At 34.5% G+C, this 25,307-nt stretch overlaps 1 long non-coding RNA gene across 1 annotated transcript; it reads left to right on the forward strand.

Moving 5' to 3' along the window:
- The first annotated feature begins 10,052 nt into the window (after window positions 1-10,052).
- On the forward strand, window positions 10,053-21,930 carry LOC143070588 (uncharacterized). The gene is made up of 3 exons (XR_012976589.1): window positions 10,053-10,147; window positions 14,777-14,854; window positions 21,236-21,930. It is a non-coding gene; the product is annotated as an uncharacterized LOC143070588 (long non-coding RNA).
- The last annotated feature ends 3,377 nt before the right edge of the window (window positions 21,931-25,307 follow it).

Genomic DNA, 25,307 nt, shown 5'->3' on the forward strand with positions numbered 1-25,307 from the left:
TTTTAAGACTAGCATTTTTCTTGATAACAAAAGCAGGAGATTCTTCAGGAGCAGGAATCATGCGGCACATTCTGTTGTATGCAGTAACGGGACAATTTTGACCAAAGGTATTTTTAAAATTCGTTCACCACATTGTATAGTTTTAGTCCATTCAAACACCACAATAGCTACTCTTTCATGCATAAAAACTTTGCCTCTAGTAAGTTGCCTTTTGCAATCAAAAGAATCTACAGAATCTGGCAATAAATTAGAATTACGAGACATAAGAAAAAAGGCAAATAAAAATAAAAACCAATACACAATATCTGTACAATTATCAAGGTCCAAAAATTTAAGCATCTCTTTTAGCAAATCGGGAGTAATAGGCCTAGCTTGTCTAGGACAGTCTTGTTTGACTCTAGAAATTCCCGCCATTAAAAGCTTAAATTCAAAATTATCTAAATGAGGAAATGGAAGATCTAAATAAAAATGCATAATTTTAACACCATTGATATAATTCCTGATAGAATCAGTCGATTCGAATGATCGACTTAAAAATTGCGCATAACAGTTAATCGTTTTAAAAGTGACAGGAATAGGAGCAACATCAAAATAAAAACAAAAGAGCAAAAAGGCTCTCTATTGTGAAATTAATTTTTTCTTAGTTCCTACTGCAAACGCAGACTTAGTAGACTTTTTAACATCTTTCTCTAACTGTTTAAACTGAACATCTGAAAAAAAGGAATTATATATATGTATATATATATATAAATCACCAACTGTGACTAAAAGAAAATAGACTGTCCTCAACTTCAAATTCTTCTAAATTCGAGGAAACAGAGTTAAAAATTGAGTTCGATGCAAATCAGACAAATGCCAACGAGACAAATAATCACTGATTCTATTATCACTTCCGGGCACATGACATGCTCGTACCTCGAATTCTGATAGTGCACATAAGTAACATATTTCTCCCAGACACATTTTTAAGTACTCATTTCGTGATCTTCCTGTGTTTATCACTGCAACTGACACTAGATTATCACACGATATTCGTATTTTTCGGCCCTTGAAAAATTGACCCCAGAGTTTAAAACAAATTACAATTGCTAATAACTCCAGACAATTAATGTGAAGCTTATATTCTAGAATAAACTTTGGAAAGATTCTGTGAAAAAATCGACCGCTGAACCATCCACCACAACCAGTAATACATGAATCAGAGGAGAAAATTTCATCCGGTTTAGACCACTCTTCCAACGACATCATAGAGATCCCATTATATAACGGGACGAACTTCTGCCACCATACGATATCTTTGTTAATGTTTGACGGAATGGAAATGTAACCCTTTCTGTCATATACCTCACGTAGTCAGTTAAGTAAACGAGACATGAAGACCCCTCCAGGACGCACACATGTTGCTAAAAAATTCAACTTCCCTATCGTCAAGGATTTCTAAAGTTAACTTGACTGTATCGCAAATAATACCTAAAAATTCCATTCTATGGGATGGTGAGAAGACCTTATGTGCAGATTCCTCTATACCACAAGACAGAAATAAATTTTCAAGCTCCTTAAATGCTTTAAAGGCGTTTTCAGACGTTTCTGCACCCGCGAAGTCGTCAAGATAGCTAATAATGTCAAAACCCTTTAAACTATATATATATGCGACTGCATTGGTGAAACGTTGGCAAATTTTCGCTGCTTAACATAGACCCATAGATAACACACGGTCAAAATACAAATGATCTCTCCAGCGGTAACCTACTAAATGAACATCGTGTAAATCTATATTTATTTGGCGGTAAGCACGACTCAAATCCTGTTTGAAACAAAGGCAACCAGGACCCTTGCTTTTAATGATTTCAACCAAAGCATCAACGTTTGGATACTTTAAATGAACTTCTTCACCTAAATATAAATCCTTGTTTATACCACCCTAGACACCTCCACCTCCATGAGTACTAAGATCTAAAATAATACGTCTTTCCACAGTATCATTTTAGGAACGCTGTTCAGAGGTGAAATGATGATTTCGTGAGAAAATGGGTTCGAATGAAAAGGACCCAATTAAGCCTTTTTTTCTATTTATTTTCGAAGATATTTATCAATGTCATTAGAAAATTGTATCGCCCCTTTAATATTCTGTACAGTACAAGAAGCACCATGAATATGTTTTTTATAATCATAACCAACAGGAAATCCAAACTCTAGTAAAGCGCATATATCTCTGTCATGGTAATCCGAGAGCATAAATTTGAAAAATTCAATATTCAAATGAGTATCCAATGGTATGCGAACACCTTCATGGTTATACATATTCGAGCTAAAAATAATTTAGTGATCTGAGATAAATTTATCTTGAATAGGCAACCAATGCGTGTCAGAAACCAAATCAGAACAAATAGTACACTCATCTAAAATTTTATTCGATAACTCATCAGATCTTTTATCCTTCTCTTCGTTATTAGTTTTTACAATATTTACTACGCCTACCATCGACAAAAACAGGAGAACAAGCGAAAACATCGCTGTTCTGGTGACGCATATATATTCCGGATAAAAAACATCTGCTGAAGGGTTTAGTTCTGAAATGTTTTTACCTAGTCATTCCTTCTTTTGAGGAAATTGAGGACAAGAATTGGAACATTCTGGGTGGTAAAGTTTATTTCCGTCTTTCTTCCAACAAACAGCGCAAATATGTTGAACTGTTCGCTGGACACCTCTAATAGAAGTCTGATGAGAACCATGATAAGTGCATCGATTTCTGTTGTATAATGTACAAAACCAAATTGTCTCATCTTTACTTTCAACTTTGAACGAGCTGTTTGAAAATTTTGATTTTGATAAAACATATGGTGTTAAAATAGGAAGCTCGATAACAGAAGGATCATCAGACCATTTATTTTGTCCGAGTTCAATTTTCCTTAACCAGGCTGCGTAAAAGGCTAAAAGGCCTTTCCAAGAATAGATCTGACTGCGTAGTACGTAATCTTTTTCAACAAATTTAAGCGACCCTTTCGTTCAATCTCAGAAATATCTGCTCGGGTGATAATCTCCAGCTCTCCAGCTGTAAATAGCTTCATGTCTAAGTTATTAAAGGACACCTGCTCATTGACATATTCATATTGTAAGGCACTCTGAGGCCAAAGTAACTGAGTTTTAACCTTATCCGAAGACTTTGCTTTAATACCTGATTTTGTTTTCTTTGATTTCTTTGATTTCTTGTGTTTTTCACGCTTTGATAAACTCTGTGAATCTGTATCAGAATCAGAGCTATTAGAAATGATAATAGCTTTCTCACTACGTCGTATAGTATTGTCTTCAGAATCTGAACTCGAATCACTTGAGTTTTCAATCAAACCAAGCTTTGAAAGTTTTTTGTCAACTAACTCATTTAAAAACTCAAATTTTCTCAAATCGTCTAGCTTAACTGCCTCATCCGGTTTGCTTGTGTCAGCAACTAGCTTATCTTGATTTTTTTTATCGTGTTTTTTGTCAGTTTTACTTATGATTTCAGACTTTTTTGTCCGAGTCCTAGTAACCTTCTTATTCTTAGCTTTCTCATTATCTATCTCATCTTTCTCCTGCTCTAGCTCATCTTGCTTCTTTTTAAGCTCCACTCGAAGAGCTGTTTTTCATTTTCTCTTCTTTGCTTTTTCAAACTCTCCCCGGTTACTTGAAACGACTTTCTCAACTGTGTCAGCACTTCGTCAGTCTCGTCCTCGTTAAATGATCTATCCAACAGTTGTGAGGCCTCTAACCTTCTACGGGCGCTGCTAGGAGTTTTTGGTTTCACTTCGGCTTCGACTACTGGCTTATCTACACCTTGAAGCCCATACTCTGCTTAGCTCTTATAGTTATGTCTCACTCCCTCTCTTCTAGGGCGATCGGCCATTGTGTTTAAAAACTATTAATCTAACTCAAAATTACGAATTTTTCTAACTGAACATTTTACGTCTAATTCGAACAATCTAAATCAAATAAATCAGATTTTTTTTACGTCTAATTCGCACAATCTATCCGTTATACATCCGATAAAAGTCCGTTTCATATTCGTTCAATATCCGTTTTATCCGTTAGACGTCCGTTGGAATTAATCTGCCAGACCTCCAACGGATGTATAACGGACACGTAACGGATAGGAATCCGTTCGAGCTATCCGTTTAGCCTCGGTCACACCTTACCGGATAGCTCGAACGGACGCCTAACGGATAACTTTTTTTCCAATCCGTTCATGTCCATTAGACGTCCGTTCTCATCCGTTAGACGTCCGTCCATATCTGTTGCATGTCCGTTAAGGATGTTTGCTCCTCCATTTTTTGATTTTTTTTGTCAGATTTTTGGAATCCTCTGGTTTTATCCATGCATTGTCATTAAAAAAAAATTCCCACGAACCCCTACTTTTCTTTTCATAATTTCATTGCATAAAGTTTAAAAAGCCATATTTCAAAATTTTATAAAATTCTTGTAATTTTTTCATGGGTTTTGAAGCAAATAAGGTGCCGATGTAAAATATATGAAAAATATAGAGAGAATTATTTCCCGCAAAATTTTCAATGGCTTATATCTCGAATATGAGCACACGGACCCACCGTTTCGTTTCCGTTTTGTATCCGTTACTTGTCCGTTATACATCCGTTGGAGTTCTGGAAGATAAATTCACCAACGGACTTCTACCGGACGTTTAACGGATAAAACGGATGTTGAACGGATGAAAAACGGACTTCTACCAGACGTATAACGGATAAAACGGATGATGAACGGAACTGAAAAGGACAAATGCCAATTAAAAATTTCGCGTCAGAAATGCCAATTATTGGTATGTCAGATTTCTTAAGGTTCATGAATTCTTATTATTCACAATCGATCTTTGAGTATAGGCACGTCTTCACAATCAAGCAGTTCTTATTCGGACCAGACACTGCCCTTTGGCGGAATTTTGAAGAACAAACCAAAAACCAGTTACACAGAAACATTTTGAATATTTATGCGATTAACATGTATTATTATTGTCGCCTTTGATTTTTCCGTATATCTTGTTCATCCGTTTTATCAAGTACGTTTCCGTTAGGTGTCCGTTTTATGCGTTACTCGTCCGTTGGATGTACGTTCGACAACCGTTCTGTCCGGTACGTGTCCGTTTCTCGTATGTTGCATATCCGGTGTGTGTCCGTTATGCATCCGTTACACGTCCGTTTTATTCGGTCAGTACATCAACGGACTCCCAACGGATAACAATTTTGTCAAGGACAACTTTTATTTTCATCCGTTAGGCGTCCGTTCATACTATCCGGTAAGGTGTGACCGAGACTTTAAGGTGTGACCGAGGCTTTAGCAAAAACACATTTTAAAAACGCACATTTCAAAACATACAATGCAAAACGCTTGCTGTGTACACATAAAAACAGTCATGTGTTTAAACAAAAACATGTTTCATTTATAAACACTTAAAAGTGTGTCTGCTTCATAAACACTTAAAAGTGTTTTATATTAAACACTGAAGTGTCTTAGGTAAAACATCATAGTGTTATTAACAAAACATGTGTGTTTTGAAGAAAAACATTAGTGATCATTGTATAAGGGGGTACCCAACACTATACCCCAAAAAATTCCTGTCGTTTAATTTTTCTTAATTTTTTTTCATTGATAAACTAGGCCAACCTAAACATCTTGTAAAAATTTTAAAAGATTTGAACCATAGGTTTAAAATATTTGATAACTCAAATATAGCATCTTTTACATACTAGAATCGGCCAAAATTGGAAGTTTCTGAAATATGGGTATGGGGTTAAATATGTTATAGTTTTTAAAACTTAATCCTATATTGACAATAGCATAGCTAATAATGGTAGCTGAGGTAAATATTAGGTAACTGATACCCTTTTCTTGTAAGTTTTTTATTCTAGATTAAAGATTTTGTCCGAAATTTAATAGGGGGTGTCAGAATCAGCCCCGAAAAGTGTGAATGCTGTGCTTCTAGTATTTGAAGAAGAATTTTGTTTTGGAAAAAAAATGTGTCGTTTAATTTTTTTTTAAAACTAAACATTTGGAGTGCTATACTAGTCGGTTGTTCTTGCAAATTTTTTTTTTAATTTAACCGTTAGATTTTTTGGTATTTATGTTTAAAGTACCCCCTACTCTCAAATTGGTTCATTAAATAAGGGCAAAATCTATTCAAAAAGTACATAATGGCCATATTTTTTTCGTCTTTTGAACTAGGCCGTAGATATTTGGCATGTGGATGTATCATCACGGGGTTAAGTGTCTTGCATCATGATGACCTTATTGTGACCTTCAAATGTGACCTCAAGGTCAACTTTATGCTGTTTTTTTCATGATACTTTTAAATAGATCTTTAAGGATAATGTACCCTTGTGTTGGTCCCATGCTTAAACATAACAAAAATCTCTGTACAAAGGTTATCTCGTCTTCATTCTCTGACATATTCTAGTCTGTCCTTTCATAAAATAGTGATTTTTTTAGTGTTATATCGAAAAATACCTAATAACCGTTCAGACCGTTCAAAATTATGTTGAAAAAGTCTTACAGATACAGCAAGTGATTCTTTATAAGATACATTTTTCTTTTCAAATACAACTTTTAAATCTTACGGGAAACTATTCCAAGCTTAAAACTTTCACTGTAACCTCGCTCTAACGTATCCCCCCCATCCCCCCCCCCAAAAAAAAAAAAACCAAACAAACAAACCCGCAATACTATTGTCATTCTTATAGTCAGCACTAAATTGTTCCCAAACAAATGTGTTTTAAGCTGATAAAGACATATGATTCAAACGCTCAGTAAGTCCTTTGTTCTATATTTTTGCTCTCCATTTTTATGCAAAACCTTTTACATTTTTATGTTATGGGTTACTGTTGAAGGTCGTACGATGACGTATGATTGTTAACACATACTTCCTTTGGTTTCTTATGGAAATTTGTCCATTGACAACAAACATACCACACAGGGCCGTAACTACATTGAGGCAAATGAGGCAAATGCCTCCTGTAAAAAATTTCAAAAAAAAAAAAATGAAATAAAAGGTTGTTTTCATATCAAATTGTTTTCACGGAAAGTGTCTTGCAAGAAGCAAGTTCTCTTCACTCTCTGGTGTATCCCCTGGATGTTTTTCGTTATCCATGTTTCTATTTTCCTTTAGTTTTCAGAGTTGGTGGTCTATTGTTTGTACTTCTGCATGTGTTCCGGGTTTGTCTTTTGTTCATTTATTGTCCTACGTCATGACTATAGTCTGAGCGTTGATTTTCATTTGTAAGCGTGGTTTTGCAATGTTGCATGTCCACCGATGTCCAGAATTGTGCGAGTAATATATTTTAAGAACATGCGATGCTACTCAGTGGAGAAAAAAAAATTGTCCTTTCTGCATGGATAATTGAAATTGATATCAAAGAATACAAAACAGTTTGTTTTATTGTTTACAAATGAAATAAGATAGCTGACATGGTTTGAAGTAAAGTAAGGTCACATATTTCCCGGTATCAAATAATTTGAAGAAAAAAAAACAAGGTATTGCCATATATATGACCTTTTACATTGAATGGTTAAACTTGCATTAAGTCGTGTTGAGACCCTTTAGCAGATAATAAAGGAGTATGGGGACATAATCGCACACAAAATCAATGCATAGAAAAAATTCAAATGATCAATGGTCAAATTTTGTGTTCTTGCTCTTCATCTTGATAGTTGCCGGATGGTCTTCAACAATCTATAATACTAAAATTACGAGGTCCAATTTGTCAGCCGTCATCACGTAAAAACGACGAATCACAGAATTCAACTTTATATATAACTAATATAGTACAAAGGTGTAGATTAAAAATTACACCACTCCAGGCCCTTTTGTTTTCCACGTAATTAATATTGCCAATAATTAAGAAGTTCCGGGTCGAGTCCGCTACCGATACCAATAGTATATTCACCTGTTACCTATTACCTCATCTGTACGTTCCGCATCTGACAGGCGCACCACCAAACGTTGTATTCAGGACTAATATGCTATATACACGGGTCATAACCCCAGGGTTGACACTACTAAATTGTCAAATTGTTACCTATTGCAGTATTTTAATCAGTAAGACTTTCTAAGATAGCAATACGACTACTAAAAATCTGGACTAAAAATAAGGCGTATAGGTACAGTTTTCAATTTGTTAGTGGGTATGATGTAAAACAGCAAAGCAAAGAATTCAACTTTATTTATAACTTATATAAGACTTGTTGATTAAAAAATACTCCATTTCAGGACCTTTTGTTTTCCAAATAAATAATATTACCAATAACTGATAAGTTCCAGTTCAACGGGTTCAAACAGAAAGACTTGAAAGCAGAGAAAAACTGTGTATCTTATAATCGACATGACTTTATCAGATGACAATACTAATACTAAAATAAGGCTTGCGCATGGTTATATACTTTAATTCAGTCACGGACCCGTGATATCACGGGTGTGTTCTAGTACTTTTAAAGAATCATTAATACCGTAAAAGATTGTAAAACAAGGTGGAGATGGTCCCTAGTGTGGACTTAGCAGTACTAGTACTTAAAGTATAATACTGCAATGTCACTATATTTTAAATCTAGTCATAAAAAAATCACCAAAGTCTAATCACAATACAAGACAAGAACAGACAGACAGATACGGTTTTAATAATTATGAGAATTACGATTTTTGCTTTATCCTACATATCGGTCTTTTAATGTTGTCTCTAATACCTAAAAGTCTTAAATTACAATGAATCTTTGTTTTTGCTTTGGGACCTGGTTATCGAAAAAAATATCTAAAAATTAATTAAGCCGTTTCAATGCAAGAAAGAGTCTGGAAAACGCTCAGAATGCACGATTTTGCGTTACTTTTCTCAGAGCCTCTGGTGGCCTTAAGCAGCCCCCAGACCCCTCGCCCAAAAATTTTCGAATATATTTTGCCTCACTATTAAAGGAGGCTAGTTACGGCCCTGCCACATCATCTACTTTATATAAGTATTGTATAAATTACAACGTATTTTGGTGATCTTGCAAAATGATCGTAATCCCGAAAATCGTAAACATATTTTCGTATCTTAAAAGGGGGCAAGAAGAGATATTAACAGGCCAATAATTAAGATTACAGTTAATTTAAAAAAAAAATAAAAAAAATAGGGGATTTTTTTCTCTCATAATAACAGTAAACAGATTCACAACAATGTCAATTTCAAGAAAGCAGACAACAGTTAATTAGTCAATAACAGTACAGCATCAATGATCTTGAATATATGCCACTTTTAACTAAAATATAAAGACACAGAACCAGGACATAGGAGCACAGAACCAGGACCGTTTTTCTTATCACCAGCACAGCGTCTATATATTTTGCAATATAATATTGTTGTAATATACTTTGCATGGTACTTATGACGCATTAGAGAAAAATTAAGCAACAAAACAGTCGTTTTAATGCCGTTTTGATACAATGTAAACAAACCCACCAGCACAGAATCAGGACCCACCAGCACCTGACAGGACCAAATCACCAGCACAGAACGTTCTCTCGCAGGACAACCATACCCACCGTGTACATGATCTATTAAATATAAAAGATTGTAATTTAATTATTCTTTAAGATATAATAATTACTGGATATAATACATGTGAAAACTACACAGTTTGGTTAGAAAAGTTTTAAATTTGCAGCTGCTACTCAGTGGAACCGGGAGCAGCCTACCTGACCATTTCAGGACTGAAAACAGTTTTTTTCTCAATTTAAGAGCCTTATAAAAGTCTTGGAATGGTTCAAAATGCTGTTGTTCTGCAAACTAGAAAACTAATTGATATTGATGAAAAAAAAATCCTTATTTTCTAGTGTCTTTGCACCTAAAAATCACCAAAAAAAAATCCCAACAGAAGTTGGCGTATCTTTTTGATACGGCTTTAGAAAGGTTAAACTTGTGTTTTAACTTGAACAGGTTTCACAATACTGTATTTAGGCTTCATGGTTCATTAGACAAAATGCCTCACAGCTATTTATTGGGCACTATGATTTGGCGGTATAGTTCTTTTGTTCTAATTTGTGAACACTTTATCATGGAATTCATTTTGAATTACTAGTAACACGAAACAGGCTGTTTACTTAGGATAAATATCACTTTGGTTGGAAAGTCTCTTGCATAAGGTAGATTTTATTCTTTCTTTCATGTTTAATGATAACATGTTAACAAATTAATGGAAAAGTAATAGACGTGTTGCACAAAATGAATGTCAAGTTTATTTTGGTGGCTGTCGAAAACGAGTTTATAGAAGACAATTCAGATAGAAGATTTAACATTCAAATTTCATAATTCAGTAATCTCCTGCTTTGAATATGTTACACTACTATATTTTCCCTGGTGGGTCTACTCGACCCGCACGGCCTGCGTTTTTCTTTTGTTGTTGTGTAAATCGAGTTGAAATAACATGCCATAGAAATAAAAAGAAATAAAAAAACAGGCCTATAAAGTATTATGTAGTATAAACCATATTTAATGCTTTACAGGATTGTAGTTGAGTCTATCATTTTTAGTAGTACTGACAACTATATTAATCATTTCAGGTTGGCAACAGGTAATGACAGTGGCGAATCCAGGGGGGGGGGGGGGGGTTCCGGGGGTTGGAACCCCCCTTTTTTTTGGCCGATCAATGCATTTGAATAGGAGCATATAGTTGAAACCCCCCCCCCCCTTTACTCTGGGTTGGGACCCCCCTTTTTTAAAATGGCTGGATCCGCCACTGAATGACTATCCCTATTATGAGGGGTACACTTCAAGTGATATAAAATATATTTTTTTTGTAAAAATCACTTAGTACAAATGAGCACATATTTATATTATTTGAAGAAACTTTACCCAAAGAACCAGAGTCGGGTCCAAGGGGGTGGGGCCTTTCTTTGGAAAAATTTGGTTGATTATATATAGGGATTCACTGAGGCAAGACTGGAGCGGGGCCTCCTTAGGACAGTCAGCAGCAGCCCCTCTTATGATAAGTTCTGGATCCGCCACTGAGAACTTTACATCTATCTGGTATTATATGGTCAAAACATGTCCAAAAATTTTCCCCCTTTTATGTTAAAAGAGTAAAAGAATCAAAGTTTTTCTTCAACAGCTAGTAAAATGTCACCCCATTGACTGATGGACAGTCCCAAATTTAAGGGTTATCTCCACCTGGGGGTGACAACCTGTATATTAATTTGTGTAGGTCCTGCCAAAAACATGAGTGATACAACAAAATCATATTTCATGGTCCCTATGGAAATGTGCAACATGCACAATATGTGAGGTAAGCTAAGCATTATTTTGAATTAATTAACTTGGCATGTTTTTTTCCCCATATGATTTCTCTTTTCTAAAAATGGCAAGCAAGCTATAGTTATGAAATTATAAATTTAACCTAATGAAAAGGAACAATTTTTATTACTAAAATGTCAAGACACAGGTCATCAACAAAAATAACTTTTCAGGAGAACTAGATAAGTTTATTTTACATGACTTCATGACAGAAAGTTTAAATGGAAAATAAAAAAAGAATGAAATTTCTGCATGAAAATTTCAAAGAATTAAGTTTATCAATAAACCAATAAATTAAAAGTCCTTGCCTTATTAAAACTTAAATTATTTTATGTTTCACAAAAGTAAACACTTTCCCAAAAGAAATTCCTCTTGTCTGATAATATAAACCACCTGAATTTCAATAATAGTCAACATATTTATACAGCTGAAGTTTCTGTTCAGAAAAAAGACTTTTTTTTATAAAAGAAACCTGTGTCTTCAAATTTATAAAACCAAAATTTTAATCAGACTGATAATTTGCAATATGTTTAAAGTGCTTAGTGGAAGACCACAATTTGGCACTATATTAAACACTGACGCCTCTGAATAATTTGGAAGATTTTTCAATGTCTTGATGACAATATAAAATGGATGAAGAGATAATCCCAATGATGGCAGTGCAATGCATTGGAGTGGTACCACAATGATACTATTATAATTTGTGCACTTTTTTTATGCACCACCTACAATAGTGGAGGGCATTATGTTTCCTGGTCTGTGCGTCCGTTTTCGTCGTCCTTCTTTTCGTTCGTCTGTCCGTTCATCTATCCATCTGTCCAGCTTCAGGTTAAAGTTTTTGGTCAAGGTAGTTTTTGATGAAGCTGAATTCCAATCAACTTGAAACTTAGTACACATGTTCCCTTTGATATTATATTTAATGCCAAATTAAAAGTTTTACCCAAATAGGATGAAATTTGAAAAAAATAGGCAGGACAGGATTTTGAATTAAAAAAAAAAAAGGCAGGATGAGACACTTGCAAAAAAAAAAGTCAGGATGACAATTTAGGTTAAAAAAAGTCAGGATAAACTAAAAAAAAAAGAAGGCAGGACCGAATAGAGTGAAAAATAAAAAGGCAGGACAGAGATTACAACTAAAAAAGAAATGCAGGACAAAATTTTTCATCCTAGCCCCCCCCCCCCCCCATAAAAATCAAATGGTAGCTCCCTAATGTTAAATTATCTCTTATTATAAGTAATAGGATAACTATATTTGGTATGTGAGTACCTTGCAAGATCCTCATGCCCGTCAGACAGTTTTCACTTGACCTTGACCTCATTTCATGGATCAGTGAACAAGGTGAAGTTTTGATGGTCAAGTCCACATCTCAGATACTATAAGCAAAAGGTGTTGCATATTTAATGTATGAAAGGACTGTAAGGTGTACAACTGTACATGTCCAACTCAGGCAGGTAACATCTGACCTTGACCTCATTTTCATGGTTCAGTTTCTTATACTGTTTGCAATAGGTCTACTTCATTTGGTGTATGGAATAATTGTAAGGTGTACATGTTTAGCTGGCAGGTGTCATGACCTTGACCTCATTTTCATGGTTCAGTGGTCAAAGTTAAGTTTTTGAGTTTTGGTCTTTTTTTTCTAATACTATATGCAATTGGTCAACTATTTTTGTTGTACGGAAATATTTTATGATCTATATGTCAGTCGCACATTTTTTCTTTGACCTTGACCTCATGTTCACAGTCATTGCTCATTGTTAAGTTTTTGTGTTTTTAACTTTTTTTCTTAAACTATAAGCAATAGGTCAATTATATTTGTTGAATGGAAGAATTGTTAGCTGTACATGCCTGCCTGGCATGGTTCATCTGACCTTGACCTCTTTTTCATGGTTTATTGCTCATTGTTAAGTTTTTGTGTTTTGGTCTGTTTTTCATGAACTTCATGAATGAGCAATAGGTCGATTAACTATATTTGTATGGAAGAATTGTCAGCTGTACATGTCTGTCTGGCATGGTTAATCTGATTTTTTCAAAAAATTAAGTAAAAAGTATTTTACAATGCGCAGCAACATGGACATTGAAAAAATGTTACACTGTAAATTTTTCATTACCATTTTTTCAATTTTACATCCTGGTTTCAAAATGAATAAAGGAAATGTTCATAAGAAATAAATTCGTTATCTTGGTGTAATCAGGGGTGTACGGAATTTTACACTGTTGTTGAAAATTCATACACCCATTCGGCTAGCCTCAGGGTGTATGAATTTTCAACAACGGTGTAAAATTCTGTACACCCCTGATTACACCAAGATAACTAATAGTAGTTCAAAACTCTGTGGATTAAAAACCCTTGCTTAAACGTTATCTCTTTGAGAGGTTAGCAGGTGGCCTAAAATGTTTTTCATAGATTTTATTTTTTTGATATTTCAAAAATAATATTGGTCGCTAGTAAAAATTCTTTAGCCTGCCAAGTAATGAAATTTTGAAGAAAAAGAAACCAACAAACTTTCGCTCTCTTGCTACCTTTTTTTTTTTTGATAAGTGTAAGAAGAACTAGAAATTAATTTGTTGTGGCCTTCAGCATATCATGTTTTCTAAAAGTTTGTTACCTGAGTGATATTAAGGTCATCTTTCATTGTAATATCACTTCCTGAAAATTGTGAATTATGGGGCATGCATGAATGCATGCATGAATGTCAAAACTTTTATTTTAGATCATTTGAATTCTGGTTGGACTGTTTACTCATCTTTATTTTTATGTCTTAGCTGCATGCAGGGTCTGAACACTTTTCATTGGCTTGTGATGATCAGAAGGTTTATTGAAATACCACATCCTCCAGACATATTGTCATTACGCAGGCTGTCTTATAGTTGTTAATTTCTGTGGCATTTGGTTCTCTTGTGGAGAGTTGTCTCATCATACCCCATCTTTTTATTTTTATACGGCCATTTAAGGGACGTATTATGGTATACCTTGTCCAACAATAACTCCAAAATGCTTTAACCAATTTGCATTAAAACTTTGATAATTATTTTTAAAATGTTTTGACGTAAGCTCCCTTTCAATCTTTATCAATTTTAAATTTTGTGTTTTATAAGTCATGAGATTTTGATTTATAAAAAATTGGGAATTTTCCCGTTTTTCAGACAATAACTCAAGTGCTTTGAGCAGTTTACATGAAAATTGGGGACGGGTTTCTACCTATTAAATTAAACCTCCTTTAATTCTTTTTTTTTTTATAAATTTATAACATTGAGGACTTATGGAACTTTATACTTTAAAAAGCGTCCAGCGTATCATGCGCTCTTGGCATTCAACTCTGAATTATCTAACCATTGACAGTTGGAAATCTTTTCTCTAATTTAGTCTAACAGAACTTTGTCAATTTGGATATCTTCATATTACTTTGATTTAAGTATATTTTTATTTCAATTACTAACTGTTGTCTCATAAATATAAGAATAATTTTATTTTGTATTACAGATGGATGAGCCCAGATGAAAGTTCAGTCCTGACACCTACAGGCAGACGATTTCATTTTAGTTGCCAGATAATGATGATGTAAGTATTTGCTCATTACAATTGTATTTGAAACTATGTTAAAATTTGTTAGATAATAAAAAATAGTTTTCAAATTAGTTGGAGAAACAGCTTGAAAATTAGTTTTCAAATTACTTGGAGAAACAGCTTGAAAAATCATTACAAATTAGTCCAAAATTTCTTTTTCAAATTTATACTCAAATGAAATGTATTTTATAATTTATATAAAATATATACAGTAATACAATTCTTTATAGTTACTTAATGTCTATGATATATGTTCTTATAACTTGAAATGTCATAGTTCAAAAATATTAACATTTTACAACTCATTTTACCCTCTCCCCCCTTTTGAAAAAGGGGGGAGGTGGGGGTAGGTAATACTGTTTTACCTCTGTCTGTCGATCCAGCCATCAGTTCATCAGTCCTTCCGTCCCATGAATATTTTTCGTCTCATTTTTCTCAGAAACTACAATACAATGATTTCTGAAATTTGGTTTCGGGGTTTATATATATCAGCTATACCAAGTGATGCCTTTTCAGATTCATCACTAAGCAACTTCCTGTTTACCGAAAACGTGTATCATTTTACACCTAATAGCCAAGTTGAAAATTTTCGCCACTTTTTTCCCAGGAACTACAATACAAGAATTTCTGAAATTTGGTTTTAGGGTTTATATACAAGTCAGCCTGCAACATAGGGATAGTGATCAGTGAGGTGGCTGTGGAGGCGGTGACGATAACTTCTTAAAAGTTTCGTATTTTAGGATGGGGAAGACCTGGATGCTTCATACTTTGTATATGGATGCCTCATGTTACAGAGTTTCTGTCAGTCACATGTCCAATGTCCTTGACCTCATTTTCATGGTTCAGTAACTACTTTTTTGTAATGTTGAATTCTCCCTTATTATAAGTAATGAGATAACTATATTTGGTTTGTGCGTACCTTGCAAGGTCCTCGTGCCAGTCAGACAGTTTTCACTTGACCTTGACCTCATTTCATGGATCAGTGAACAAGGCTAAGCTTTGGTGGTCAAGTCCATATCTCAGATACTATAAGCAATTAAAGGTCTAGTATATTCAGTGTATGGAAGGACTGTAAGGTGTACATGTCCAACTGGCAGGTGTCATCTGACCTTGACCTCATTTTAATGGTTCAGTGGTTATAGTTAAGTTTTTGTGTTTTGGTCTGTTTTTTTTATACTGTATGCAATAGTTCTACTATATTTGGTGTATGGAATTATTGTAAGGTGTACATGTCTAGCTGGCAGGTGTCATCTCACCTTGACCTCAAACTTACATGGTTCATTGGTCACAGTTACGTTTTTGAGTTTGGTCTTTTTTTCTAATACTATATGCAATAGGTCAACTATATTTAGTGTATGGAAATATTGTATGATCTTTATGTCAGTCACACAGGTTTTATTTGACCTTGACCTCATTTTCACAGTTCATTGCTCAGTGTTCAGTTTTTGTGTTTTGGTCTGTTTTTCTTAAACAATAAGTAATAGGTCAACTATATTTGTTGTATGGAAGAATTGTTAGCTGTACATGCCTGCCTGGCATGGTTCATCTGACCTTGACCTCATTTTCATGGTTCGTTGGTCAATGTTTAGTTTTCTTGGTTAAGTTTATATGACAGTTGTAATAAAGCTTTATATTCAGGACTATCACCAATGATTAGTAAAGAAGGCGAGACATTTCAGCGTGTGCACTCTTGTCCTGGATAAAGTTAAGTTTATGTGACAATTGTACTAAAGCTTTATACTTAGGAATGTCAACATAATATCAATGATTAGTAAAGAAGGCGAGACATTTCAGGGTGTGCACTCTTGTTGAAATTTTAAAAACTTTCTAAAACTATCCTAGATTTCTACCAAACTTTGACAGAAGCTTGTTTGTGATCATGATAGTATCCAGAAGTAAATTTTGTTAAAAAAAAATCCTGTTTTTCCCCATTTACCTATAAATTGTCTTAAGTTTTTCTGTCAGGAAACATTACATTCACTCTGTGGTAAAAGTTTTTATATGACTGCAAAAATTTGTGTGGTCGTATATTGGTATCACGTCGTCGTCGTCAGCAGCGTCCAAAGATGGATGGTTACCGGATAATAACTTTAGTATAAGTAAATGGAAATCAATAAAATGTCATTTTTATAAATTTTCTGTTTACAAAACTTACAATTTTTCGAAAAACTAAGGATTTTCTTACCCCAGGAGTAGATTACCTTAGCCGTATTTGGCACAACTTTTTGGAATTTGGGTCCTCAATGCTCTTCAACTTTGTATTTATTTGGCTTTTTTAACTATTTTGATCTGAGCGTCACTGATGAGTCTTATGTAGGCGAAACGCGCGTCTGGCGTATAGAATTATAATCCTGGTACTTTTGATAACTATTAACACAATATTTATAACCACAAAAGGAAGGTTGGGATTGATTTTGGAGGCCCAAAACATACATTTATCTTGTTTCAGGACAATAAGTTGTGTATAAGTATTTCAATTACTCTGAAATTGTATCATAATGTTCATACTATTTAGTAGAAGGTTGGGATTTCTTGTATGGGTTATGGGGCAAACAGGCAAGGAATTAAGGGCCTAAAAGGGGCCAAAACAAGCATTTTTGAAGTTTCGGGACAATAACTTATGTTTAATTGTATGGATCTCTCTGACATTGTACCACAAGGTTCCATATAATGAAGGGAATGTTTGGTGTCAGTCTGGGGTTAATATCCCTAAACATTTAGGAATAAGAGGCTAAAAAAGGGCCAAAAAGAAGCATTTTTCTAGTTAATAGACAATAAGTTGTGGTTAAGTGTATGGATCTCTCTGAAATTATACTACAAGGTTCTAACTACAAAGGAAAGGCTGGAATTGAGTTTTTGGGTTCTTGCTCGAAGGGTTTTAATAAGTTAGGGGCCAAAAAGGGGCCCAAATAAGCATTTTTAGCTCACCTGGCCCAAAGGTCAAGTGAGCTTTTCTCATCACTTGGCGTCCAGCGTCGTCCAGCGTCGTTAGCTTTCACAAAAATCTTCTCCTCTTAAACTACTGAGCCAAATTTAACCAAACTTGGCCACAATCATCATTAGGGTATCTAGTTTAAAAAAAGTGTCTGGTGACCCGGCCAACCTACCAAGATGGCTGCCATGGCTAAGAATAGAACAGAGGGGTAAAATGTAGATTTTGGCTTATAACTCTGAAAACAAAGCATTTAGTGCAATCTGACATGGATTCAAATTGTTTATCAGGTCAAGATCTATCTGCCCTGTAATTTTCAGTTTAATTGGACAATGGCTTGTTGAGTTACTGCCCCTGAATTGGTAATTTTATGAAAATTTTGTCGTCTTTGATTATTATCTTGAATATTATTATAGATAGATATAAACAACAATAATGTTCAAAACAGTAAGATCTACAAATAAGTCAACATGACTAAAATGGTCAGTTGACCACTTCAGGAGTTATTGCCCTTTATAGTTATTTTTTACCAATTTTTCGTAAATTTTTGTAATCTTTGATAAAAATTCCTCTGAAACTACTGGGCCAAATTTAACCAATCTTAGCCACAATCATAATTAGGGTATCTAGTTTAAAAAATGTGTGCGGTGACCCGGCCAGCTAACCAAGATGGCTGCCATGGCTAAAAATAGAACATAGGGGTAAAATGTAGATTTTGGCTTATAACTCTGAAACCAAAGCATTTAGAGCAAATTTGACAGGGAATTAAATTGTTAAAAAATATCTATGTTTAATAATAATATATAATATAATAGTGTTCAGCAAAGTAAGATGTAGAAATAAGTCAACATGACCAAAATAGTCAGATGACCCCTTAAGGAGTTATTGCCCTTTATAGTCAATTTTCAACAATTTTCATTAATTTTGTTAAATTTTACAAAATATTTTCCTCTGTTACTAAAGGGCCAATTTTATTATAGATAAAGAAAATTGTAATTGGCAAGAATTTTCAGTAAAGTAAGATCTACAAACACATCACCATCACCAAAACACAATTTTGTCATGAATCCATCTGTGTCCTTTGTTTGATATGCACATAGATCCAAGGTGAGCGACACCGGCTCTTAAGAGCCTTTAGTGGTAGTTTTCAGTCAATAACTTGTCTTTTTAAAAGTGTATAAATCTCTCTGAAATGATACCACAAGTTTCCATACTACAAAGGATTGTTATAGGGGGTAATGGAACAAATCATTAAGCAATAAGGGGCAAAAAAGGGGGGACAAAAAGGGGACAATGGTTTTTTCTGGTTAAAAGAAAACTTAAACAATTTAAAAGCTGTGTAAGTAGCATATTAATCTATTGTAATAAAAATTCATAATATCTAATAAAATTTGTAGATTTAGCTAACCAAGTCCTTACATTAAATGTATAAAGTAACATTTGTTTATAGTGGAAAATTGTTTTAACCTTAAGTAAGCTTCAATTTAAAATTGCTTGCTAGTCTCTCTCTGATTACCATAAGATAACTCTGATTCATTTCCCAATCAATCTATCATAAAGGGATGATCAATAATTTGATTTTGATTGATAGTCTTTTTAAAAAATGATGAATGGTTCTTTATATTGGTATGTTATCATTTTAAACGTTTCAAATTTATGAAATGATATTCGTACACCAATGTTTTTGATACACCAATAACTAAAGCTGAAATATATTGAATTGATACATTCTGTAATTATTCAAAATTATATCAGAAACATATATTATAAAATAAGGAACCTGTTAAAGGGAGACAATACTTGCATAACTTTTTCGAATTGGCACATAATACAACGGAATGTCACTCTTGCATACAAATGGCACATCAATATAATTAATTAACTCTACAATCGTGCTCCACCTTCAATGATGATTCTAAATTAATTATAAATATAACCAAAATTTGTTAATCTATAGATAGTGAAGACTAATTAATGAAAGCTAACCCACTGTTAAAATATTTCTTTGCAATTTTTTAAAACTTCCTCAGAAAAATGCTCGAGCCACTTGACTTTCATAGCTCATAATTAACGTTTTTACACAATATTTAAATACAGTAGCTAAAGTTTATTCACTTCTCAAAGTGTAAGAAGCAATAAAAATTGTATGCTTGCACCATCTTACCCAAATACAGATTTAATTAAGTTCTGAACATTTCGACATTTCTTCGTTTATTTTTATGAAAAACTGGTTTTAAACAAATCACAAGTATGTGTTAAGATCCGACTAAATACCTATATCCCGATATCATCAGGTAAATTTGCTAGTGTATGGGAGGTAATCCAATTAAAATTTTAAGAATACTATTAAAATTATCCTTACTTGTGGAAAGACCTGCAATTGTTCTCTGAACAATTGGATTTTAAGTTTTTTTATATTTTTAATAGCCTATATAGAAAATATATAGCATAGGTAACTTCAAAGAATCGAAAGTGATGTATGCTTATCTATACTGAACTTAAAAAGTTTAGCAACAAAAATATGAAATTTTATTACAAAATGATAATTAAAAAATGGAATTATGACATGTCAGAAGCAACATGAATGTTTAACACTCATATTCATTAGGATATTTTTTGTATAGAGCACGGGAGGGTCAAAATGCGGAAATAAGTATAGTGTTATTCAAAATCAATTTCTCTGCCATGTTCTAAGTGCATCAATGAAGGATTGGCAGGAACACCAGCAGCTACCCTTAGTCAATGCACTACTCTTGTGGCCAGAAAAAACTTACCACATGTTGACGATTGTTGTTTTTGGTCTACAGCATATCGACCTATCCTGTGTTGTTGCAATTTGTTGATTTCTGTTTGCTAGTCCCTAAACTTTTGACTTATGCACTTAAAATCGAGCCACGACGTCAGCAACACTCATGCCGGCATCAACCATTCCAAGAGCCATCTGACCGTCATTTTCCGAGAGGCATGGTTGATGCTTCATGCAATTTTTTCAAACTTTTATGTGTTTTTCTTACCAATGGTGTGTTTCTGAATGTGTGTGCAAAAAAAAAAAAAATTTTTGTTTTAAAAGTACAGGTACAGAAAGTGAAACATCAATTACACGTGCAAAGCTGAAATGGCACGAAATCAATTACCTGGCAAAAAGTACGACTGTTTAAAATTTCAGGTAAAACTAAGGATTATATCAATGATGTTTAATAAAAAAAAAACCCAGAAACAACAAATAACAATGAAAAAAAAAGTGTTGCTAAACTTATTTGGCTTAGTATATTTCATTTTTATGTTTTCATATGTATGGTGTTTTTTTCTTTCTGTTTTCTATAGGTGTATTTCTTTCTTCTTTTTTTTTTTTTTTTTTTTTTTTTTATCTATTTCCATTTTCTATAGGTCACTTTAAAGAATTATAAGTGAAGTATGGTTATCTATTTCATTTTATGTTTTAGGTGGCGTCCAGGATCAGACAGCAGGTAAGTTTTGATAGGATTGTGTGCATGTTTGTATGCCTTTTTGTCCAAGTTTCCTCTAGGTGGCGTCAAAGGATTCAAAGGAAAGGTATGTTAAGATAAGATTGTGTGTTTGTATGTCTTTTTGTCCAAGTTTCCTCTAGATGCCGTCAAAGGATCCAACTGAAAGGTATGTTAAGATAAGATTGTGTGTTTGTATGTTTTTTTGTCCAAATTTCTTCTAGGTGCCATCAAAGGATCCAACGGAAAGGTATGTTAAGATAAGATTGTGTGTTTGTATGTATTTTTGTCCAAGTTTCTTCTAGGTGCCGTCAAAGGATCCAATGGAAAGGTATGTTAAGATAAGACTGTGTGTTTGTATGCATTTTTGTCCAAATTTCCTCTAGGTGCCGTCAAAAGATCCAACGGAAAGGTATGTTAAGATAAGATTGTGTGTTTGTATGCCTTTTTGTCCAAGTTTCCTTTAGGTGGCGTCAAAGGATCCAAAGGAAAGGTATGTTAAGATAAGATTGTGTGTTTGTATGCCTTTTTGTCCAAGTTTCTTCTAGGTGCCGTCAAAGGATCCAACAGAAAGGTATGTTAAGATAAGATTGTGTGTTTGTATGTATTTTTCTCCAAATTTCCTCTAGGTGCCGTCAAAGGATCCAAAGGAAAGGTATGTTAAGATAAGATTGTGTGTTTGTATGCCATTTTGTCCAAGTTTCCTCTAGGTGGCGTCAAAGGATCCAAAGGAAAGGTATGTTAAGATAAGATAGTGTGTTTGTATGCCTTTTTGTCCAAGTTTCCTCTAGATGCCGTCAAAGGATCCAACGGAAAGGTATGTTAAGATAAGATTGTGTGTTTGTATGCCTTTTTGTCCAAGTTTCCTCTAGGTGGCGTCAAAGGATCCAATGGAAAGGTATGTTAAGATAAGATTGTGTGTTTGTATGTCTTTTTGTCCAAGTTTCCTCTAGATGCTGTCAAAGATCCAAAGGATAGGTATGTTAAGATAAGATTGTGTGTTTGTATGCTTTTTTGGTCCAAGTTTCCTCTAGGTACTGTCAAGGATCCAACGGAAAGGTATGTTAAGATAAGATTGTGTGTTTGTATGCATTTTTCTCCAAATTTCCTTTAGGTGCCGTCAGCCGTCAAAGATTCCAAAGGAAAGGTATGTTAAGATAAGATTGTGTGTTTGTATGCATTTTTGTCCAAGTTTCCTCTAGGTGGCATCAAAGGATCCAAAGGAAAGGTATGTTAAGATAAGATTGTGTGTTTGTATGCCTTTTTGTCCAAGTTTCCTCTAGGTGGCGTCAAAGGATCAGACAGCAGGTATGTTAAGATAAGATTGTGTGTTTGTATGCCTTTTTGTCCAAGTTTCCTCTTGATGCCGTCAAAGGATCCAACGGAAAGGTATGTTAAGATAAGATTGTGTGTTTGTATGCATTTTTGTCCAAATTTCCTCTAGGTGGCATCAAAGGATCCAACGAAAAGGTATGTTAAGATAAGATTGTGTGTTTGTATGCATTTTTGTCCAAATTTCCTCTAGGTGGCGTCAAAGGATCCAACGGAAAGGTATGTTAAGATAAGATTGTGTGTTTGTATGCCTTTTTGTCCAAGTTTCCTCTAGGTGGCGTCAAAGGATCCAAAGGAAAGGTATGTTAAGATAAGATTGTGTGTTTGTATGCCTTTTTGTCCAAGTTTCCTCTAGGTGCCGTCAAAGGATCCAAGGGAAAGGTATGTTAAGATAAGATTGTGTGTTTGTATGTATTTTTGTCCAAATTTCTTCTAGGTGGCGTCAAAGGATCCAACGGAAAGGTATGTTAAGATAAGATTGTGTGTTTGTATGTATTTTTGTCCAAATTTCTTCTAGGTGCCGTCAAAGTATCCAAGGGAAAGGTATGTTAAGATAAGATTGTGTGTTTGTATGCCTTTTTGTCCAAGTTTCCTCTAGGTGCCGTCAAAGGATCCAAGGGAAAGGTATGTTAAGATAAGATTGTGTGTTTGTATGTATTTTTGTCCAAGTTTCTTCTAGGTGCCGTCAAAGGATCCAAGGGAAAGGTATGTTAAGATAAGATTGTGTGTTTGTATGCCTTTTTGTCCAAGTTTCTTCTAGGTGGCGTCAAAGGATGCAACGGAAAGGTATGTTAAGATAAGATTGTGTGTTTGTATGCCTTTTTGTCCAAGTTTCCTCTAGGTGCCGTCAAAGGATCCAAGGGAAAGGTATGTTAAGATAAGATTGTGTGTTTGTATGTATTTTTGTCCAAATTTCTTCTAGGTGGCGTCAAAGGATCCAACGGAAAGGTATGTTAAGATAAGATTGTGTGTTTGTATGCCTTTTTGTCCAAGTTTCCTCTAGGTGCCGTCAAAGGATCCAAGGGAAAGGTATGTTAAGATAAGATTGTGTGTTTGTATGTATTTTTGTCCAAATTTCTTCTAGGTGGCGTCAAAGGATCCAACAGAAAGGTATGTTAAGATAAGATTTTGTGTTTGTATGTATTTTTGTCCAAGTTTTTTCTAGGTGCTGTCAAGGATCCAACGGAAAGGTATGTTAAGATAAGATTGTGTGTTTGTATGTATTTTTGTTCAAGTTTCTTCTAGGTGCCGTCAAAGGATCCGAGGGAAAGGTATGTTAAGATGAGATTGTGTGTTTGTATGCCTTTTTGTCCAAGTTTCCTCTAGGTGCTGTCAAGGATCCAACGGAAAGGTATGTTAAGATGAGATTGTGTGTTTGTATGCCTTTTTGTCCAAGTTTCCTCTAGGTGCCGTCAAAGTATCCAAGGGAAAGGTATGTTAAGATAAGATTGTGTGTTTGTATGCATTTTTGTCCAAGTTTCTTCTAGGTGCCGTCAAAGGATCCGAGGGAAAGGTATGTTAAGATAAGATTGTGTGTTTGTATGTATTTTTGTCCAAGTTTCTTCTAGGTGCCGTCAAAGGATCAAAGGGAAAGGTATGTTAAGATGAGATTGTGTGTTTGTATGCCTTTTTGTCCAAGTTTCTTCTAGGTGGCGTCAAAGGATCCGAGGGAAAGGTATGTTAAGATAAGATTGTGTGTTTGTATGCAATTTTTGTCCAAGTTTCCTCTAGGTTCCGTCAAAGTATCCAAGGGAAAGGTATGTTAAGATAAGATTGTGTGTTTGTATGTATTTTTGTCCAAGTTTCCTCTAGGTGCCGTCAAAGGATCCAAGGGAAAGGTATGTTAAGATAAGATTGTGTGTTTGTATGTATTTTTGTCCAAATTTCTTCTAGGTGGCGTCAAAGGATCCAACAGAAAGGTATGTTAAGATAAGATTTTGTGTTTGTATGTATTTTTGTCCAAGTTTTTTCTAGGTGCTGTCAAGGATCCAACGGAAAGGTATGTTAAGATAAGATTGTGTGTTTGTATGTATTTTTGTTCAAGTTTCTTCTAGGTGCCGTCAAAGGATCCGAGGGAAAGGTATGTTAAGATGAGATTGTGTGTTTGTATGCCTTTTTGTCCAAGTTTCTTCTAGGTGCTGTCAAGGATCCAACGGAAAGGTATGTTAAGATGAGATTGTGTGTTTGTATGCCTTTTTGTCCAAGTTTCCTCTAGGTGCCGTCAAAGTATCCAAGGGAAAGGTATGTTAAGATAAGATTGTGTGTTTGTATGCATTTTTGTCCAAGTTTCTTCTAGGTGCCGTCAAAGGATCCGAGGGAAAGGTATGTTAAGATAAGATTGTGTGTTTGTATGTATTTTTGTCCAAGTTTCTTCTAGGTGCCGTCAAAGGATCAAAGGGAAAGGTATGTTAAGATGAGATTGTGTGTTTGTATGCCTTTTTGTCCAAGTTTCTTCTAGGTGGCGTCAAAGGATCCGAGGGAAAGGTATGTTAAGATAAGATTGTGTGTTTGTATGCAATTTTTGTCCAAGTTTCCTCTAGGTTCCGTCAAAGTATCCAAGGGAAAGGTATGTTAAGATAAGATTGTGTGTTTGTATGTATTTTTGTCCAAGTTTCCTCTAGGTGCCGTCAAAGGATCCAAGGGAAAGGTATGTTAAGATAAGATTGTGTGTTTGTATGTATTTTTGTTCAAGTTTCTTCTAGGTGCCGTCAAAGGATCC

Source organism: Mytilus galloprovincialis, chromosome 4 (genome assembly GCF_965363235.1).
Source record: "Mytilus galloprovincialis chromosome 4, xbMytGall1.hap1.1, whole genome shotgun sequence".
Lineage (NCBI taxonomy): Eukaryota > Metazoa > Mollusca > Bivalvia > Mytilida > Mytilidae > Mytilus > Mytilus galloprovincialis.